General features: G+C 40.4%; 1 long non-coding RNA gene across 1 annotated transcript in view; it reads right to left on the minus strand.

Annotated features, from left to right (window-relative positions):
* Nucleotides 1-10,014, minus strand: part of LOC311433001 — a 57,584-nt gene extending 47,570 nt beyond the window's left edge. Inside the window, exon 1 of the long non-coding RNA XR_014690482.1 lies at nucleotides 9,867-10,014. This is a non-coding gene — a long non-coding RNA (uncharacterized lncRNA). The remainder of the gene's footprint in view (nucleotides 1-9,866) is intronic.
* Nucleotides 10,015-21,799: the final 11,785 nt, after the last annotated feature.

Raw genomic sequence — 21,799 nt, forward strand, 5'->3', positions numbered from 1 at the left:
AGTGATATGGTTTAGTGGAGGACTTGTTAGTGTTAGGTCAGAGGTTGGACTCGATGATCTTGGAGGTCTCTTCCAACCTAGATGATTCTGTGATTCTATCAATTATTATTTGTTTGCTTAATCAACCCAGCATGCTATAGGTATAACCCCCCCAAAAAAATCCTTGTTCAAACTCACTGTTGCTAATCAAAATACCCACCTACTGACTGGAATGGGCTTTTGAAAAGTAAGTTGTTAAATAAAATGTGTACATACATTCATATTTCTTTGAATTACTTTGATCTGAAAAGTAGGTTGTAGAGCTCTTATTCTCACGCTTTTTAATGAGGTTTCTAATACTGTGTGAAAAAGAGCAAAAGCTACAAATACTATAAATACTGGAAATTCTTCAGTACTCATAAATTCCATTTTATATATAAGATACCGATTTAATGAACTTTACAACACAATATTTCACCTGATAGCATGTCCAGGAATCACCTATAATACAAATAGGTGAAATGTCAAACGAAGCAGGTGACAAATAATCACTACAGCCAAGTCTATACGTAAAGAAAATTAAATGAAAAGATAAGACAAAAAATGCTAATATCATGCTTCCATGTCTATGGGCTTAATGATAGCAAAATACTGAAATACCAATTTGATTGACATGAGAGAACTAGAATATGAGAGCAATCATAAAATATGAATCTTTTATCAGGAAATAAGGAAATATTTAGAATATCAGATTTCAGGTAGTCAGTTGCCAAGTAGAAAGCTTATTTAGAAACAGTAGAATAAAGACAGTAATTAAACATTTGCAATACACTTGCAACATTTGCAAGTATATTTTCTGAACTGTTGTAACAAAAAAAGATGCATAATTTACTTGCACTGATTTTTTTTTTTTGCAATGCGGATGTCAGATTCTTGCCACACTGAATTTATTCACTATCCTTTTTTTAAACCTAGACTTACATATTTTCCATGGAGATAAGTTATTTAAATACCACCCCAAGATGCAAAGTTGGCTCTGACTGCAAAGACTTTTTCCAAGTGTGAAATAATTAACATATTCATGAGGGAGTAAAATAACTGCAGACTTCAGGTGAAACAGTAGCATAAGCATCACCAGAGCTAAGTTGCAACAAGAAGTGCTAAATCCTGTGAATGTGATCGCTATAGCACTAAGACTTCTAACAAAACAGGAAAGTGTTTATGTAAGTCCCCAGGAGCTTTAGAACCAAGAGAAAAGTCTCTGATTTCTTATCGAGGCCACTGGCCTGTAGGAGCTACTGTGAGGGTGAAGAACCGAGGAACAAAGGAAGAAAAAGGAAGGGGAAAGTTTCCAGACAGAAACTCATATTCTGGCAAATGAGAGAAAAAGGTTGTTTGCAAACTGCACAGAAATTTATTGATTTGCTGCAATTTCTTCCAACTTTCAATTTCTTCATACCTTTTAAAATAGACTATGGAACCCCTGCACCACAGACATCTGTGAATTTTGCAATCTGGAAAGACAGTGGTAGCTGTATTGCATTTTCCACACTATAGGCATGGCATGCAGATTAACAGTGCAGGAAAGAACAGCAGAAGCAATCACCACATTAGGACCTACATGATCCATCCCAATTCTTTTAGCTACTCCACACACACACATTTAAAAAAGCTATTGCAGCTGCTGTCTGTCAGTCTTGCTACTGTATAACATCCTGGCTCTTCAACAGGAAAATTTCAGTACTGCAATTTTGTTGGTCTAGAGCAGAAAATTCAGTGATTATTCTCTTCTCTCTGCAAATACTTTCACACCTTTAATTTTGCTGTTACTGTTAGTCTTCCTTTATTCATGACTCTGTATGTAATGAAGTCTTACTTGTTTGCCTGCATTTTTTTATTTCCATTTAAAAATAATATAAAAAAATAGTCTTCATTAACAGAACAACAATAGTACCAAATTTGTATCAACTTATTACAGAAAATTCAGTTAAAATTAAAGAATAAATATTTTTTTAATCAAATTGACTGCAGTTTTCCAGGGAGCACAGGATATCAGCAACTATTTAAAAGGTGCTTCAATCACCATTCTCAGGACAGTTTTGATCTCAGCCTACTGAACTCTCCTGATTAGTTTCAAACCACCTGAAAATCATGTGTGCCCCAAATAGAAAAAAACTTGGCACATAAAAGAAGCTCAGCACATGCTTTGTGTGTCCCCTGTGACATTCACTGCCTTGTGTTCTGCCCATCTTAACATGGTGCAACTGAAGACAGATCTACATGTATCAATGGCAATTTTCTCCACATCACGAGGGTCAGACTCCTTTGCAGTTCTTGGATGTGAATTTGCACATCATCTAACATTTACTGTGTTTGTTCTCATTAGTCCTTGTCTCCCTCCAGTGGAGAAAGTATCAGATCTCCTAGTACTTTAAACAAGATTTACAGCTACCACCTGACTAAGCCATACAGCTGTGACTTCCTCCAAGTTCCTGTTCCCCCAGTAAATGAGCTCCCAGGAATATTCGTTTTTTCCTTTAAGCTTTCCTTTAAGCTTCATATAATTTTAACAATAATTCCTTTCCATCTCCATCTCACTGCTATTCAAGGTTAGTCCTATAGGATAGTCTTCTCCTTACGTAGTCCCAACTTCAAGCCATCAGCAAATTTCGTTAGCACATTTTTGTTTTTGTCCTACTTTTGGGTAATTAGTTTAAATAATAAGTGAGATCTATGTGAAAACCAGTTCCTGAGGGACTCCACTAATAACCTCCCCTCCAGCCTTACAGTTTCTTTCAACACAGTTTATACTCTCCTTGAGTAAGTGTTTGTACTAACTAACCTCTCCTGTAGCTCAGACAATACTTTCCCACATAACACCAGATGCTGCCAATTCTGGGACAGGTAAAAGCGTTCCTTCACTCACAAGACAAGTAATGTAGCTATGAAAGAGACAGAGGGTCCCACCACAAGAGGTGTTGTCAGGGAGAAAATTAAAAAGCCTCCATACCCAGCCCTGGGGGAAACCTTATCTGAAAGGTTACATACAACTTGTCCATTTAACCAAAAGAGGGAAAAACACAAAGGAAGACAGTTTATTAAACAAAAAAAAAAAAAACAACACTCTTAAGAGCCACCAGAGCAGCTTGCTTTTATAGCTTGACAAAATAAACACATCTCAGTAGTAAATACCATAATTTGAGAAGGAAGAGAACCATTTAAGCAAAAGAATGATAAGAATGAACATATTCAGTCCTTTATATCATGAAATGAACAACACTTGGGAATACTGGTATAGAAACATTTTATTTAGAATAGATTCATTTGTAAGGCGTACAACATAGTTGCTGCCAGTAGCTGAAAGTAGTAGGCTCACCACTCTAGTAAGGTTTTTTCATTATTCACACTGTTTCTTACCAAAGATCCTCAGTGCTAACTTCATCTCCAGTGCACGTCAGAAGAATGAGAGTGTCACTTAGTGTTTTACTGCAAGTAAGACCATGAAGGAGGAGGAGAGAAAAGGGTGGAGGAGACTTAAGTGGGGCATGAGGGGACATTCTGGAATGTCAAAGTCTGTTATATTGTCTATATACCTATATTATTTAAAGCTAAAAGAGCTCAGCAGTAGTGTGAAGAACCAGCTTGTTTACAGTAATTTAAACAGGTGCAGCACTCAGTTTTCTCATTATTTGGGGGGTGGGGGTGGAGCATGAAGGTGGCTCTCCTGTTATTTCTAATCCCTGCCCATTACCCCAAGAACTTTATTCTGAAGTCTGAAGAACAGACTTCACAAGTCCCCTCTGCTGGAATAGAAATGAAACAAGCAGACTTTGGAACAAATATTCTGCAGACAAATTCTCATTGCTCAGGATTCACTTGAAATCATGTCTACCAAAACAATGGTTTGTGTTAAAAAAAGTAATACAAGCCCACTCCTTCTTTTGGGAGAGATAACCTGACCCATTCACTGGTTAGCACAACTTGCTCAGGACAGCAGCCAGCCATGCTGAAATCCCTGCATTACCTGATTTAGCAGAAGCTTAGTGCTCAAGGAAGCATCATTACTATCAAGCAACAGTCATTCAGTCTCAGGAAATATTTAGTTCTTTACAATGAAGCATAAAGCAGATGACTGGCTGAACATCCAACAGAGCACTCACCTCAATTGTTGGTAGTAAGAGCTCAAATGGGTGCCCTAGTAAAGGCTGGAAGAGTGCATTAAGTAACTGGGATATTGACTACTCTGCCTCTCTCATTGTCACTTTCACCATGACACATTTTTCAACCAAAGTTTTGCTCGAATTGGAATACTATTAAAAGATACCACTTTCCAATATAAGTTACAGTTCAATTACCTACAGTACAGATACCACAACTATTGTTGACCAAATCTGGAAAAACAAACAAACAAACAAACAAACAACAGTTACAACACTAAAGTAAAACTGCCATTTAAATCTTGGCAACATTCTGTTGTTTTAATAGTAGTGAGTACCTAAAACCATTTTGTATACTACAGAAATAAGTCAGAGATGTCAGATAAGTCAGACATTACTTACAATGCTATTTAGTCTGCATGTGACTAAAAGACAAGTGATAGTTCTGCCTTAAACTAGGATTCCAGTCTTGACCATAATAGCATTACTTTGAATAAAACAAAGCTTTCACAAACTGCAAGAGAAACCCCCATCTCTAGCTAAATTCAGACATGCAAACCTACAGTAAATTAGCATTTGATAGGTAGGTCAGATTTATTTAAGAAAATATTTGAGCTTATCAACACTTTGCAGAAAGTGGTAGACATTAAGAGTTCTGGAGCTAACATCTCACTAACATAGGCTTCCCATCATAGCCTAATTTTCTTCCAAGAAACAAAATGAAAGGATCTAGACTATATTTGCCATGGTATAAATGGATACTTCCACAGACAAACACTGGCAGCTTGGTTATTGTGCGAGAGGCTTTCAAGTTGCTCCCTGGTTTGGCAGCACCAAAGCAACAACACTGAAAAACACTGGAAGAATTGCTGGTCATGTGCCACAAAAAATATTTGCCCAAACACAGAAAACATTAAGCTGCTTGACATAAACAAGCAACAATTCCTAGTAAAGAAAGGTTTGCTTTCTTCTCACAACTGGAAGATGTTTATCCACAAACCCACCAGTTATCTCTCCCAAAGCTAAATGAGGAAATTATCTGGAGAGATGGAGCTGGACAAATCTGAAAACTTGTGCTTTTTTTAAATACACAAGGTCAAGGGGGCTCAGTTCAATACATGGAAGGGACAAAGCCAGTAAAACTATTCCATTTAAATTTGCATCAATGCTAGTAAAACTGTTTCCTGCATTAGAAGTCTGAGGGAATTGTCAAGGATCACTATACAAAACCCTGATGATTGTTAATAAGGACACTTATGAGAGAATTAAATACACTACTGCTGTGCAGGAGCCAAGCAGTTCAACTACTTTTGCTCTAGATTTATGACACACTTGGACAAGCAACACTATTTCTTCCCCTATCTTTCTAGTGCAATTAATCAACCTACCAAAGAAATGAAAACAAGTCATACTTACACTGCTTTTTCCACTCAGGAAAAAAAAATGATTGGGAAGGGACACAAAACAGAAATGCTACTGCAATGTCAGATTGTAATTCCTTCAAAATATTATTAAAAAAAATGCGGTCTGTGTATTTGTCACTCACTATAAAACACTCCCAGCTGACGTGATGAACAAAGCTTACAAAAACCAGTAAGGAATCAGTAAGGAACCGGTAAAGAATCAGTAAAGAACCACTTGCAACAACATTCAAGAGAAATGGATTGATGAAGTTCTATTTGCTTCATCTCCAAGATCAACTTAATTGCTCTTGGTGTCATGGAACACAAGCAAGAGAGTTTATGGTTGGAAAAAGCTTTCTGCTTGGGAGAAGGCTATACACTAGATTTGGTTTGGTTCAAGGTTGTGTTTATTTTTTTTTCTTCCTGATTATATACTTGTTGGGCAGCTAATCTCCACCACAACCAGTCTCCAACTGCCCCTCCCCTCCAAGAGAAAAAAAAAAAATACAATGGAAAGGGCTCAGGGGTTGAGGTAAGGACAGGGAAATTCTGTCCATGGACATCCTCTCCCTCCTTAAATCTGCTCTCACAGAGGTGCAAACACCACTCCCTGGATCAGCTCTGGCCAGCAGTGGGTCTCTTTTGGAACCAGCTAGAACTGGCTATGATTTAACATGGGGCAGCTGCTGGGCTCTACTCACAGAGGGCATACCCCTGCAGGCCTCCCAATACCAAAACCTTTCCACATAAACCCAAAATAATGCTTTCTGATAGAACATACAAGAAATCAGGGTTGTTTTTTTTTTTTTTTTTTTTTTTTTTGGTACTGGGGCAGCAATACAAAAAAAAAAAAGAAAAAAAGTAAAAGCTTGTGTTGGGTCCCATGTGCTTCCATATTCCCAGAGTTTATAAAATTCAGATAATTAAATATACCAATCTCCCAAGTGAATATTAATTAGCCAACAAATCCAGAGCACTGAGAACAAGAAGTAGTGTATTTAGTGGACTGGCACATTCAAAAAAAAATTTTAGGCTTATAGAAAAAAATGCATTAACATTTAGAATTCAAAATATTAAGCCTTTCTGCCAATGCAGCATTTCAGAACTATTGGAAGAAACAAAAACCATAGGTTGTTAGCACACTCATTATAGAAGACTGACTCTCAAGGTCAGAAATGAAGTGCAGAAGCTGTTAAAATAGTGAGAATAGTCAAATGAAGTCTGGAATAGTAATTGGTAAACTTTTCTGGGTTTTTACAGGAGAGCAAGTTTATCAGTTTTCTAACCAGGATAACAAATGATTCAAGAGAAGTATAATTCAGCTTTATTCAATTCCAAAGTAAACAAACTAAGCTATAATAAATACTATTCACTGATCATTGTGTGCCTGAATAGCTACAAACAGATTAGTTCCTTCAACCATTTCACTATTTAAAGCACAGAATTGCAGAAGGGTTGAAGTTGGAAAGGACCTCTGGAGATCATCTAGTCCAACCCCACTGGCTTTCAAGGCACCTCATTGTCCACTTATTGGTTATAGGGGAGGGTGCTAAAGGTCCTGTTCAAGTCAAAGCAAATACTACTCTACCCTTGTCCATCAAGGCAGCCATTTCATCTTAAAGGCTACCAGGTTGGTCAGGAATTATTTTTGCTTTGTAGATCTATGCTGACTACTCCCAATCACCTACTCCTCCTTAATGTAAGGAGTATGTGTACAGAAACAACTGGAGAAAACTAGTTTATAAGTTACAAGTCAAAACCCATTGATTTTTATTTATTTATTTATTTATTAAATGCGGACTACTTTTAGAGTGCACATTTTCTGGTAAAAGTACCTCGGAATAGTTATCTTGAGGTAATATATCCAAAGCCATCTCAGAGATCTAGAATTGTACTTTCTTCCAGAAAGTAATCTACAGTCTCGTATACTTCAAAAAAAAAAAAAAAAAAAAAAAAAAAGCCAACAAAATCACTCCTGAAAGCGAGATTAAGATGCTTTTCACAACTTATCATTTAATGTTAGAAGGGGCCAAACACTTAATTCAAGTCAATTAACAGTCATAAGTCTAACACTTTCTTTTTTTTTTTTTTCTTTTTTAAAAAAAAAAAAAAAAAAGAAAAAGCCTGCTATTCAAATAATTTCACAACAGAAATGTTTTGGCCTGTTAATTTGAAGGTCCAAAGTGGACTGTGACCAAACAAGCAACCTGTAATTAAAATTTAACAGTTCCTTATACCTCACAGCCAAACAATTACCTGATTCATTATTTCAGACTCACATTTGACTCCCTTGTCCTACTCCAAAACCATTCCCTGTTACATTTGTCCCACAGCGGTATTACATCTGCACACCAAGATCCATTTTTGCAGATGCCAAGTCAATTCTTTTCCTTTTCCAGGATAGCCTTTCATAAATCAGGTGTCATTAAAATTACGCACATTGCAAAAAGAATGTGGGGAGGGAAATCCCTTCACAAGCAATTTGCCAAAGTTCTGATATCAGTTGAGTTGAACGTCCAATCTCAATTTAAAGACACCACATCCTTAGATTAAGTTGCTCAGCACCAAGTAAAACAGTACACAACATGAAAACTTCAAAAGCAATTTCATTCACTAGTAACCAATCCATCGCTACCAGCCATTCCTGTACAGACAGACCTCTACATGCCTCTTCAGAGAAATCATTTCACAAGAGTTTTATGACTCACAACATTGAAGGCCTTACTAAGGTCCATAAATAGTCCAAATAATGTGCTGTGTTTTTTTTTTTATTATTATTATTATTATTTTAAACAACATTTTTCTGTCACAGGAAGAAAAGTGTCATTATGAATTTTAGTAATGTCAGCAACAACATTGTGTGACGAATAGGAGCCTGATTGTAGAATGTTCAAAGAAAACCAGGTTGATTTGATCTTTCTATGTCAGGTGTTGGATTTTTTTTTCCTCTATCCAGCACACACAGTGGGTAACTGACACAATGAAACCACCAGCTTCAAGGAGTCCAATACATTTCAAGTTGTTTTTGTGTCAAAGGGCTGCATTTATACAAGCTGTGCTGGCCAGAAATTGTGAAGCCAGAATTGTATTTTGAGCCCAGTGGAAACTTCTAAATGAATTTTTTTTTTAAATTGAGTGACTCTTCATTGCAATGGAATATTCACAAAGCTTCATTAAGTACCCTTTTTTTCCCCTGCAACTGCTGTAGTCTGTTCACATAAGCAACATTTTCATCTCCATATCATCTGTCTTAAGTACACAAATCAAGTGGGGCTGTTTGCCTGGAGATGCCTGTTCATATCATGGAGCCCTCCAGCTTTGATCAGCAACAATTGCCATCACACTGAGCACGATGGAAACTACCCAGCATGCAAGCTGTGCTGCTTATATTTAGAGCCTACTGTAGTTAATAAGGTTGGAAGAAGGGAAAGGGACAGAGGAGCAAAACAATTTGGCCTTGTTTAGATGATCCACCAGGGCCACAACCAAATGCAAAAGTTCACATTTCCTTGCTGACATTTCTTCTAGACCAGGAGAAAGCAAACTCCCAAAGCCTACTTTACCCTGCATTTCTTAATTTAAGTGATAAAAAGAAAATTGACTAAGCTTGGTTAATGACAGACTTTTCTCTTTTTTCCTCCTCCAAAAAGGTACTTCACCTATCCAAATCTCTCTTGTGTAGAATTACCAGTGTAGTTCTGTCAGGTTACGTGGGAGAGGAAAAAGGTTGACAGTTGCAAAAAAAAAAAGGCTGTCTAGCCATGCCCAGTATAAAACCAGGAAGACACTTTTGCATAGGATTTTCTGAAGAAAAGTAACTACACATACACTGATTAACAGATGTGCAGTTAAGTTGAGCATATTTAATGTCACAGAAATCCCACAGATGCAAATACAGATGATTTGCAAATCTGGAAATCCACCACAGGTGTCCAAAGTCCTCAGATTCTATTATCCACCACTTCCAGTTAGAAGACAAAATACCCAGAAGTATGATAACCCTGAATAAGGTTATAGATCAAAATATTTCTCCCTGACAGCTAGCCTTCAGTTTTATGGAATGAAGTTACTCTGAAAAGTTATACCCATGGCAGAACACTATAGAGAATTCACTGTGGAGTAGAGGGATTCTGCAGATTAATAGCTTATTAATACTAATAATAAGCTTTGGGGGTTTCCTTCTTGTTTATGTCCTTCTAAAAAGATGTTTCTCAAACCATCTTTGTTAAAATACCAAAAATACTGCACAATAACCACATAAATTGTTACTTATAGCCTAGCAGGACAGAAATGCACAATACAACTAGGTAATAATTAGAGGCCATACCTCGTCTGAAGTGGCTTCAGGACAGGTTATCCATTTGCTCCACAAAACATTGTCAGAAAGCTGCAAGAACCAGAGGCCCTAAAGCCAAGAGCTGGTTAACTCTCACACCCAAATGACTTGTAGAAAAATCATGTTCCATGATAATTAGTTTGTTTTCATTTCAGCAAATTTTGTCTCTGTAACTGTTTCCTCACAGCTGTGAAACTTCTCCTTCCTCCAAATGAAAGATGATCTGTAAGGACAAAACAATAGTGAAACCCTGAAGACAGCTGGAGAAAACAAAATTTCAATTTTTGCAGTTGCCACAGGAATGAAGACAGGACACTGGTTTATGCATCAAAAAACACCACCTGTCTGCATTCCATTGTTTCATCCACTCATTTTACAACTTAACCAGTTGGTGATTCTGAACAATTACCGAACTTCCTTCAAGAAAAACACATTGTTTCAAATCACAATGTGATCTCTTACATGTCCCCCTTCCCTCTTGCCCAGAAACTGTTCTTTAACACATTTGGAGGATGGCATGTTTTATGATGGTGTCAGAAAACCCCCAACTTTCACAGAAAAATAACATTCATCTGTTTCCCCAACAAATACATGCTTTTTTTGTTTTTGTCCATATTGCAGAGATGACAGATCTATGCAAGAATGGATTAGGTCATTTTCTGTGTCATAGGATAGAGATACTAATTTGTTCATCAGCTGCTGAGGGATCACTTTCAACCTTCCTCAAGGCATTTAAGAGAGCTCCAATGGATATTCAGATATGCATTTCAAAATATCTGCATTAAAAACATGTTTTTACCAAATCAGCAAATCTTACATACACTTGCTTGGGGAGAAAAGCAACAAGAACATGCTGCTTTGGGTCTTGGGGCATGTGTTTGTATTCATACTGCCCTTGCAGTATAAATCTGCTGCAGTTCTTGAAAGCTTTGTAAGAAGACAAAGAGCAGAAGCCCAATACCACGTATCTTAAAATGTCCTTTTCTAGCATGAAGACTGGTTAGCCAGGAGACTCTGGGGCTATAAGAGCCTTGTAATGTGCCTATGCATAGCTGTTCAAGTGCTGCAAAACAAAACAGTGTTTAGCTGAATGGTTTATATTAAACTAAGAAAAGTAAAGTTTTTCCAGGAACCAAGCAATCTAGTCACCCAAAATTAAGCTGCTTATTTTACACAATTCCATACATTCAAGTATTATATTTTAGTGCCTTTTATAAACAGTGGTGACAGGAAGAACTTTTGCTGCTATTCTCTTTTTATTCTAGGGTGACTTCGCTATAAAGAAAGCTACAGTGGATTACCTTGTGTTGATAGCCCATTTGCTGCAAACTAGAAGGTTAAATAGGAAACTGTAACCCACAGAATCTAAAAGTGTTCAATTGGTACATAGGTATGGAGATTGAGGTTACCAAGGTTTTAAAGAGACGTTTAACTTGAAATCTCCCCTTTTATAGAACAAAAATTCAAAGAGAACGTGATATTACAAAACAAATCACATCTGTAGCCTGTGGGAGAAGCACAGTTATGGTTACACCCATTCTCATACACACAACAAGTCGTGAACATCCACATTTGCTTGTGTGCATAAACATACTCAACCACACTGCTGCACAGGGTTTTGCAGGGTAAGTACAAAAGCGATGCCATACCTTCCCTGACTACGCCTGCCAGAGATTCACCTCCTTTCCAAATACAGCTAGAAGCTATGTATCTGTGGTCCATACACCACAAAACTCACACTAATAAGCCCTAATCAATAAGAGGCACTTTGCTGTGGCATGCTTCCGAGGCAGAAACGAGCTCGTAGCTTTTACTTGTTCATCCAAAGAGCAGAAGTTTGTTCCCGAGTCAGACGCAAGCAAGATCAAAATCCAGATGCGCTGAATTTTGTAATGATCGTTATTCTGTCACAACACAGTAATTTGACAAATGCTAACATTTCATGGAAACCCTGATCTTTTGACAGAAGACAGAGGCAGGGCTGGAAATCCGCCTACTTCATGGCAGTTTACCTGGCTCTTCGTCGGCAAGGAGCTGGAAGTGAGGACTTGCCGGCTTCCCACCCACCTGAGCTCCCAGCCCACAGACTGGAAAGACTCCTGCTCACCAGGGAATGCCAGGAGCCCGCAAAGCTGCTGCATGAAGCCAATATAATCCTTTTAGTTTCATTAGCATCTCCCACTGATCAACAGTAGCTAGACTGTCAACCCCCATCAGCCTCATGCAACAGTAGTCAGGGATCCTGGGGAGCACGTGGAGTTTCTAAGCAAAATATTGTACAATTTAAACTGCACATTCTGGGGAATCAGGGTCTGTTTTTTAATCCCAGTTTAAAATTCTCACTGTTTGGGGATGAAGATTGTGAATATAAATTTGGTTTTGAGACCAGCTCTGCCAGAACCAACTGAATCACTATTCGTATGCTTCATGATTTCTGGCAAAATACAGTGCTGCTTTCCTGTAGGTTATTAGTCTGAATCTAGAGACTTGCCAGCACAGAGGTACGCTATAATGTTTCCTCTCCAAATGTGTCCTTCCTTGTAGGAAGGACAAACTAGTTACGAGCTGTATACACACTCAGGGTCTCACCAAAAAACATTTCAACCAGCAGAAGAACCCTTGTATAGTAAACAAACTTTTCCTAGAAACAATAGTTAGATATGATCCACTAGTGTTTAAGTAGTACATACCAAACAGATCTGTACCTGCATTGGATGAGCCATGGGAACCCAGCTGTAGCTCATTATAAACACACCCTCCCCCCCCCCCCCCCCCCCCCCATACTGCATGAGATGCAGGCTCTGTGGCAACGGGGCACCCCCGCACCCCCTTACTGCTTCTTTGCACAGCATCAAACTTCATGCTGCTTTAATCTGGACTGGATTTTCCAGTAATAACAGATGTCAGTGTCCCAAATCATAGTAACTTAGTAATCCATAAATCTTTAGGAATAACATTTCAATCATTTTCATAAGTTTTAGACTTTTGTAGTACTGAAAGTTACACTATGAAACCACTATTAGAGAAAAGCACCTAGGGCGCTCTTGCATTTAACAGGGAACAAGGACAACAAGGTCTCTTCTCTGCAGCTGGAACACACTGCATCCTCAGCTGAGCTAATCACACATTAAAATCTACTCCATCTCACCTGCTATGGCTCCTCTGCAAGGTAACCTCAAGTATCTCATGACTCCAGCTCTCACCACACCAACTTCCTCATGTTATATATGGAGTGGTAATTCATGTCGAGAAAATGGTTGATATTAATAAAGAAGGGGGAGATTTGGGAATGTGGCCATGGGGGTTGGAAAGTCCCATGATTGAGATAACATTAGACTCTTAACGACGAGGCCATCAGGAATATAAAAGAGTTTAGAGGGAACAAAGAAGGGTGATTCAGGAGACTCCATGCAGTCTCCCTCCAGTTTCTTGTTCTGCAGCTGGTCTCTTGTTCTCTGGCCATTAAGGCATGGATGTTTCTGGGTGTTTGCTGTTGTTGTTACATTCGAAGGTGTTAGACCAATGAAAAGTTGTTTTGAAAAGAACTGCTGTGGAGAGAAGTGTATAAGAGGGGAGCCTGCCCTCCAGAGAAGAAAAAAAAAAAAAAAAAAAAAGGCAACACGATGAAGTTACATCAATAAAGAAGCAGGAAAAAGAAGTGAAGAGGAACAGGCTGGCAGAACAGAGACCAGGATGGGAACAGGCACTTTGATTGCCTCATGAAGATAGGTTCGGCCAAACTCAGCAAACTGCTCAGAGAAGCTCGTACAGAAAGTTGCTGGAAAAGTTACCTCTGCTTGAGGGTAGAAAAGCTCTGCAGGAGGATCTGGATAGGCTGCACCGATGGGCTGAGGTCAACTGCATGAAGTTTAACAAGGCCAAGTGCCGGGTCCTGCACCTGGGGCGCAATAACCCCAAGCAGAGCTATAGGCTGGGAAAGGAATGGTTGGAGAGCTGCCAGGCAGAGAAGGACCTGGGAGTGATGGTGGATAGTCGGCTGAATATGAGCCAGCAGTGTGCTCAGGTGGCCAAGAAGGCCAACAGCATCCTGGCTTGTATCAGGAACAGTGTGACCAGCAGGGCTAGGGAGGTGATCGTCCCCCTGTACTCAGCTCTGGTGAGGCCGCACCTCGAGTACTGTGTTCAGTTTTGGGCCCCTCGCTACAAGAAGGACATCGAGGTGCTTGAGCGGGTGCAGAGAAGGGCGACGAAGCTGGTGAGGGGCCTGGAGAACAAGTCCTACGAGGAGCGGCTGAGGGAGCTGGGCTTGTTCAGCCTGGAGAAGAGGAGGCTCAGGGGCGACCTTATCGCTCTCTATAGGTACCTCAAGGGAGGCTGTAGCGAGGTGGGTGTTGGCCTGTTCTCCCACATGCCTGGTGACAGGACGAGGGGGAATGGGCTTAAGTTGAGCCAGGGGAGTTTTAGGTTAGATGTTAGGAAGAACTTCTTCACTGAAAGGGTTGTGAGGCATTGGAACAGGCTGCCCAGGGAAGTGGTGGAGTCACCATCCCTGGAAGTCTTCAAAAGACGTTTAGATGTAGAGCTTAGGGATATGGTTTAGTGGGGACTGCTAGCGTTAGGTCAGAGGTTGGACTCGATGATCTTGAGGTCTCTTCCAACCTAGAAATTCTGTGATTCTGTGATTCTGTGAAATAGGCGCACTGGAACTGGAGAGAAGCTGGAGTTGAGAGAAGCGGACCTGTGCACACAACTGCCCCTCGCTGATACGCAGCTGCGCATTATGGGGAATCATACGTCCTTAGGAACAAAGACTGTCCTGGTAACCTTACAGCTTATTCTTCTTATTGATTATGAGCCTGAAATACGGGACCAAACTGAGGTCAAGGTGTGGGACTCTGCAACTAGAAATGACAAGGTTGCAGTGGGATTGCTCGGCACCTGGTGAGCAATCTCTGAGGCCTTAAAGAGACATGTGGGACCACAGTCAGACACGTGTGGTTTGCCAGACAGTGAGGGAGCTGTGGGCTCCTTTACTGATCTGACTGCTACGCCATGGGCCCCTCTGCTGCTACAGCCATCGAAGGCTTTTGCTGTTACGCCCCCTGTTGACCTGGACGTGCCTTTTGACCCAGGCCTATTGGCCTTGAAAAGGAGACAACTTAAAGCAAGACATTGTTCAAAAGGAATGGAAAATTGAGACTGTTAAGTTATGGAACTTAAAGGATTGTTTGTTACCTATCCTGATTGTATGTATGTATAGGCATACTCGGGTTATTATGTAAAGCAATGTTCTGTATACATGTATTTAGAATGTTTGGTGTGTGTGTGCATGTTGGTGGAGTGTAGACTCCCCGCACGCCCAGCGCTGTTTACTTGCCTTTTATACCTTTTATAGCTTTTATACCTTTTAGAAATATTTGTTTTATAAATATTACAAAATTCAGATTGAGTTGAGACCTCATTTATAACACTCACATACCCTACAAACCTACAGGGATCATCTCTGAGAGACCTCCAAGTCACCTGCCACCAAACCTGAAAGCATAGGTAAGAAGCCTTGCCTGGCAGCTTTCAGCTATACAGCCACATGTATTTCAGCTACAGGAGATGTCAGCCTGGGACAACTAACCATTAAATCTTTGCCAATTAACTTTTAATCAACTTAAAACATTATATGCAAACTATCTACAGAGAGGTACATGAGTTTATGAGTTTTAAGGTATCCTACATACAGAGCTGCATGTTTTGCTCCACAGAAGTCAGCAGTGCTGCCAACAAGCTGCTGCTCACAAGGCTCCAAGCTGCAGCTGAGCCTGGTTCAGAGCCCTGTCCCCCTATGCCTTGGCAAACCCCAGCAGCCACCACCAGCCCCAGCACTGTGACCATGTCCCTGCCATTTATTTTGGCAACATAGAATCTCTGCTGGCATCATCAACACTGAACACAGCATAGTTTTGTCTTTTTAACTCTCCTAAATGAACTGCAATTAGACTTAAATGTTTGGCCTGGGAAGTTAGCTTAGCTACTGCGAAGGTGAAGTCCTACCCTTCCACTTCCCAAATTCTTTCCTCTGCAAAAATACAACTTTTGATGCAGTCTCTCTGCAAGTATAATCTCTAGAAAATGATTTTTCTGTTGTCAAATGAGCCACTATAAATGGGAAACAAATAATTTTAGTATTTTTAGTCATAAGCCTTATCTTAAAGGATGCTTGTGTTTCTTCATCCCTGTCCCTTCCCTGTTTTCTCTCACTGTGAGGAATTAAAAATAACACCAGCTCTACTTCTGCCATACTGGCAAGTCTCACAATTTAACTGAAAAAAAAAAAGTTATGTCTATCTACGGCTGATAGCATCTTATAACACATTGACACTAATGTTTAATAGGGTTCAACAAACACAAGTCAAAGATCAAGTGGTTAAAGTGAAAATTATAAAGAATTTGTATGCTTTTGCATCAGGCATGGCATACTGACAGCTCCTTAAATGAAAAAACAAAAGCATAATGCTACCCTTTTACTTCAGTCTAATGAGTGATAAACAGGCCATCACAAGCAGTTCTCATCACTGAAGTTTCCAGTGGGGGGAGGAGACGGGGGCAATAAATAAATAAATAAATAAATAAATAAATAAATAAATAAATAAAAATTCAAGCACAACTGAAACCCATGGAACAATGCAGCAAGTGCACAGGTTTCCAAGCTTCATCATCAAGCTGGGGTGATTAAGACTTTCCTTTTTACAGGTCATTCTTTCATTCTTTGTGCATTTTATACCCCCAAATTACATGTAGCTCCATCTATCAACTGCCAAAGGAATGAGTCTTTTTACAGAAAAATGTGAGGAGTAAGGTGTTTCATTCCAGATTTTTCTGGAATGTGGCTCTTACCATGGAAGCCTTCTCATAACATGGAAAATTATATTTTGATATGTGCTGTATATAAAATACATAAAGACAGCACATTGTTGACACTGTGTGCCTAGAACCTTACTGTGAAACTGCCTGAGATCTCTGCAGAGCTGTCAGACCCAGAGTCTTCTAATGCACAGTTACCAAACACCAGCAAAAACAGATCTCCCTGGCTACATTCAAAGGGAATTAAGGAGTTCTGTCAACTTCTATAGATTCAAAAACAAACAAACAGACAAAAAAATAACCACAAACACTGGAACAGGAACCCACTCAAGTTTTGCTTAGCTGAAGAAATAATTGAGATGCATTCAGAGATAAATAATTCTAGCCAAGACATTAAAAAATAGGTTTTTACAGATAAGCATCTACATCCATATTTAGGAATCTATTCTGTAGAGCCACTGTCATAAAAATTAAATGCTTTGCAAGACACCTGAAGTAAGCTTCAGCATTGCAGTAGCATCCCCTCAAATAAACCCTGACCAGGCAACTGAAAGATGCAGGTCTGGATTTAATGGTCTAATTTTAGGCATCCAGAATTAAAAACAGAAAGGTACAATCAAACACTACCATATGAAACTGCCTTTTTTTTTTTTTTTTTAAAGTTTATGTATATAGAAAATTACACAGTTAATTGAAATAATCACTAAGTGCAGCGACCTAATTCTTGCTCACAGACTGAGCAAGGATCAGCAGTATTTTAAATGGAAAAAAAAAAAAAAAAGGAAGTTCTGATTTTCTAACAGCAATGAGCAATCACTGAAAGGTTCAGACTTACGTTTTCCAAATATCATTTGCTTCTGCTTGGATTGCAAAAAACAGTGAGAACAAACAAAAAAGATCAAAGATAGAGTCCACATTTCAGAAAAAAAATGGAAATAGCAACAGAAATCTCAAAAGACACAGAAATAAAACAATGGAGAGAAACAGGGAGGTAACTTGGAACACATCTACAATTCAGGCTTTTTTGCATTTCAGCAGAAACATCTTATTTCTGTTTTTTTTGTTTGTTTGTTTGTTTGTTTGTTTTTTCCCTCAGTACCATTACTCCAGCCCAGTGAATGAAATGAGCCTGGATTCAGAGCAGCTCACAACAAGTGTGTCAAAAATCCAGACAAGAAAACACATGAAAACTGTTTTGAGGGCATGGTCATCAGGAAATATAGCTATAAAGATAATTTTTTGTTCATTTTTAAACCAGAAATTAATTCAGCTGTTGCCACTCAGGAGAAAGCACTGCAAAATTAGCTCCCTTCCCTTCTCCCTCCCCCAGTTTACTGGTGATCACAGCAGGCCCAAAGCTCCACCAGGTTGCTTCAGCTGCTTTGACAGTGAACTGGAACAGCCATGTAGTCACCACTGTGGCAGCAAGTTTCCCAAGGAGAGCCAGCCTTGAGCCTCATGACACCAAGGCTGAGGGGGGACAACATGCACTGGGAAAAGACATGAGGACACGCTGTCCTGGCAGGTCACCAGTTGGTGACCACTGAAAGCCCCCTGCCTGCTACAGGCACCAGCTGAAGCCACCTGTTCAAATTTTAAATTAAGCCAATTAATTCAGGCTTGGGTGAACAGGGGTAGGTGTTCACATCAGCCACAACCTTAAAAATAGAAGCTTGTGGTAGATGGAAAAAACAAAAGCAGCTTGAGGTTAATAAAATCCATACAGCCTTGAAGTCACAAGGCAAAACTCCCACCTGGGGAGGGGAAAGGCTGAAGTTGCAGTAGACACAGGACTTAGAGGCCCTGGCCTATGTCAGTCAATCAAATTAAGTTACAGGTGACTGCAGCAAAGGAACTCAGGATCTGGGTAGTGCTCAGTGCTGGGGGTACAGCTGCAGCCTGTTCCAAGGCCCTCAGAAGGAAGGCTTTCTCTGCTGCACCATAACGCATCCAAATGCCCTTCAGGTCTCCCAGCCCAGCACCAGGGGAGCCAGACTGAGCAAAAGCAGTGAGCGTATGTATTTTATTTCAGCTATGGAAGAATGCAGTGGTAGTGACTCACACAGATCCTTCTCCCTTTGAGTGACTACTGGAAAGAACAAGCAGTGGTTCAGCAGCCAGAGGCATAGGGCTGTTGATTAAAGCCATGAGTTTTTAATCAGTGTCCTGAAGGCCCACCAGCCTGTCTGTGCTGCTCCAGTTACTGAAGGACAGAGCTGTGAAACTGTCCTGCAGCTGTGTAGCACGTGCTTGGCAGTGCAGTAGGAGAAGGGTTAAATACACAGGGGAAAATGCACAGAAAGCTAAATACCTGGCTCCAGAAGCCTTCAGATTGTTCTGCAGTCACACAGCAAATGGTCACCTTTTTCCTTTAGAGATGACAGACAATTAACAGAATTAACAGATGCTTAAGGTGATGGCTTCAAATCTCTACATCATTTCTTTGTCTGAACTGTTTCATGGCCTGCTTTTTAATTGCCACATCCAATGGGGGCAGGAAGGTGGATCAAAAACCTCTAAGCTGTATGAGATGGTAAAGCCTGTGCAGTTCTTATTGTTCTGCTATTTATTTCCACAGTGGAAGACTACTTTGTGGCAACCCACTCCACCACACACAGTGACTCATTTCTTTAATAGAGTCCTTTGGAGAGAAATGACTCCCTGCACTTTCAGTACTTCATTCACTGCAGGTTCATCAAGTACCCCAGGAAAGCTGGAAGCCTGATTGCCAGCTGAAGCAGGGGCCTAATCCTGCCCCAGAGAACTACGTGGTACATCCTTCAGGCTCTGCTGGAAACTGTTCAAGCCAGGGAGAACCTGGCCACACCAAGGAATTAGGTTCTTGCAGGTGACCACAGATAATTCTTGGTGACTTGCTTTTATTTGACAGCAGGATAAACAACTCCCCCCTCCCCCCCCCCCCCCCCCCCGGGAAACACATATTGCTTCTAAGCAAGCTGGAATCAGCAAGATGCAGAAAATGTTATATAGGCTTCAGTATCCCAAACTGCTTCTCCACAGCCTCTGGGTAGGGAGAATAATTTCCCCCTTGTTATAAATGAGGTCTCAACTCAATCTGAATTTTGTAATATTTATAAAACAAATTTTTATAAAAGGTATAAAAGGCAAGTAAACAGCACTGGGTGTGCGGGGAGTCTATGCTCCACCAACATGTACACACAAACATCAAACATTCTAAATATACAGAACATTGCTTTGCATACTAAACGCAAACATGCCTATATATACGTACAATCAGGAAAGGTAACAAACAATCCTTTAAGTTCCATAACTTACTAAAATTGAGTACGCCTATACATATTCACGATCAGAAAAGGTAACAAACAATCCTTTAAGTTCCATGACTTAACAGTCTCCATTTTCCATTCCTGTTCTTGATTACTAACAAGTCTCCATTTTCCATTCCTTTTGAACAATATGTCTCGCTTTAAGTTGTCAAGCAACTCAGTCTTCAGGCCTTATGTATCCCGTTCTTCCCAGATCGAAGAAAGGTATATCCATCTCCTTTTCAAGGCCAATGGGCCTGGGTCAAAAGGCACGTTCAGGTCAACAGGGGGCGTAACAGCAAAAGCTTTCTATGGCTGTAGCAGCAGAGGGGCCCATGGCATAGCAGTCAGATCAGTAAAGGAGCCCACAGCTCCCTCACTGTCTGGCAAACCACACGTCTGACTGTGGTCCCACATGGCTCTTTAAGGCCTCAGAGATTGCTCACCAGGTGCCGAGCAATCCCACTGCAACCTTGTCGTTTTCTAGTTGCGGAGTCCCACACCTTGACCTCAGTTTGGTCCCGTATTTCAGGCTCATAATCAATAAGAAGAATAAGCTGTAAGGTTACCAGGACAGTCTTTGTTCCTAAGGACGTATGATTCCCCATAATGCGCAGCTGCGTATCAGCGAGGGGCAGTTGTGTGCACAGGTCCGCTTCTCTCAACTCCAGCTTCTCTCCAGTTCCAGTGCGCCTATTTCCAGCAACTTTCTGTACGAGCTTCTCTGAGCAGTTTGCTGAGTTTGGCCGAACCTATCTTCATGAGGCGATCAGTGTGTCTGTTCCCATCCTGGTCTCTGTTCTGCTAGCCTGTCCCTATTCATTCATTTTTTTCTACTTCTTTATTGATGACAACTTCATTATATCATGTTGCCCTTTCATCTTGAGGACAGGCTCCCCTCTTATACCCTTATTCCCACAGCAGTCCTTTTCAAAACAACTTTTCATTGGTCAAACAACTTTGCATATAACAGCCACAGCAAACACCCAGCGACTTCCTGTGGTGGTTTTACCATGCTGGGCAGCTAAACCCCACAACCGCTCTCTCACTCCCCCTCCTTTAGATGAGGAGGGGGAGAAGTAAAGCAAAGAACAACTCATGGGTTGAGATAAGGATAATTTAATTAAAGGGAAATAATAATAACAATTAAATAAAGACTACCACGAACTAAACAATTTAACTAAGGGGAATAAAAAGGGAAAGGGGAAAAGGGAAAAATAAAAAGAAGGGAGGAAAACAAACAAACAAAATAAATGAAGGCTATGTGGAAGTGCAGAGGAAAGAAATTACTCTCTACTTCCCACAAATGAGCGATGATTGACCACGTCCTTGAAGCAAGGCCTCAACGCATGCAGCCGGTGTTCGAGAGGAGAACTGACGTTTTTCCAACAAGAGCCCACCCCTCCCCTCTTCTTCCTGTTTCCACCTTTTATTGCTGAGTGTGACATCACATGGTATGGAATATCCCTTTGATTGGTTTAGGTCAGCTGCCCTAGTGATGTTTCTCTCCTCACTTTTTGCCCACCCCCTAGGAGGGTTAGAGAAAGGCCCAGTGCTGTGCCACTGTTGCTCAGCAGTAGACACAACACTGGTGTGATAACAAGGCTGTTCCAGCTACAAGTACAGAGTACGGCACTGTATGGGCTGCTGCCGGGAAAGTTAACATTCCAGCCAGACCCAGTACACTTCCATGTCTTAATGGCTAGAGAACAAGCAACCCCAGACCGCATGGAGTCTCCTGAATCACCCTTCTTTGTTCACTCTAAACTCTTTACATTCCTGATGGCCTCATCGTTAAGAGTCTGATGTTCTCATCAACCA

The sequence above is a fragment of the Aythya ferina genome, assembly GCF_964211825.1.
Source record: "Aythya ferina genome assembly, chromosome: 2".
In the NCBI taxonomy this organism is placed as follows: Eukaryota; Metazoa; Chordata; class Aves; order Anseriformes; family Anatidae; genus Aythya; species Aythya ferina.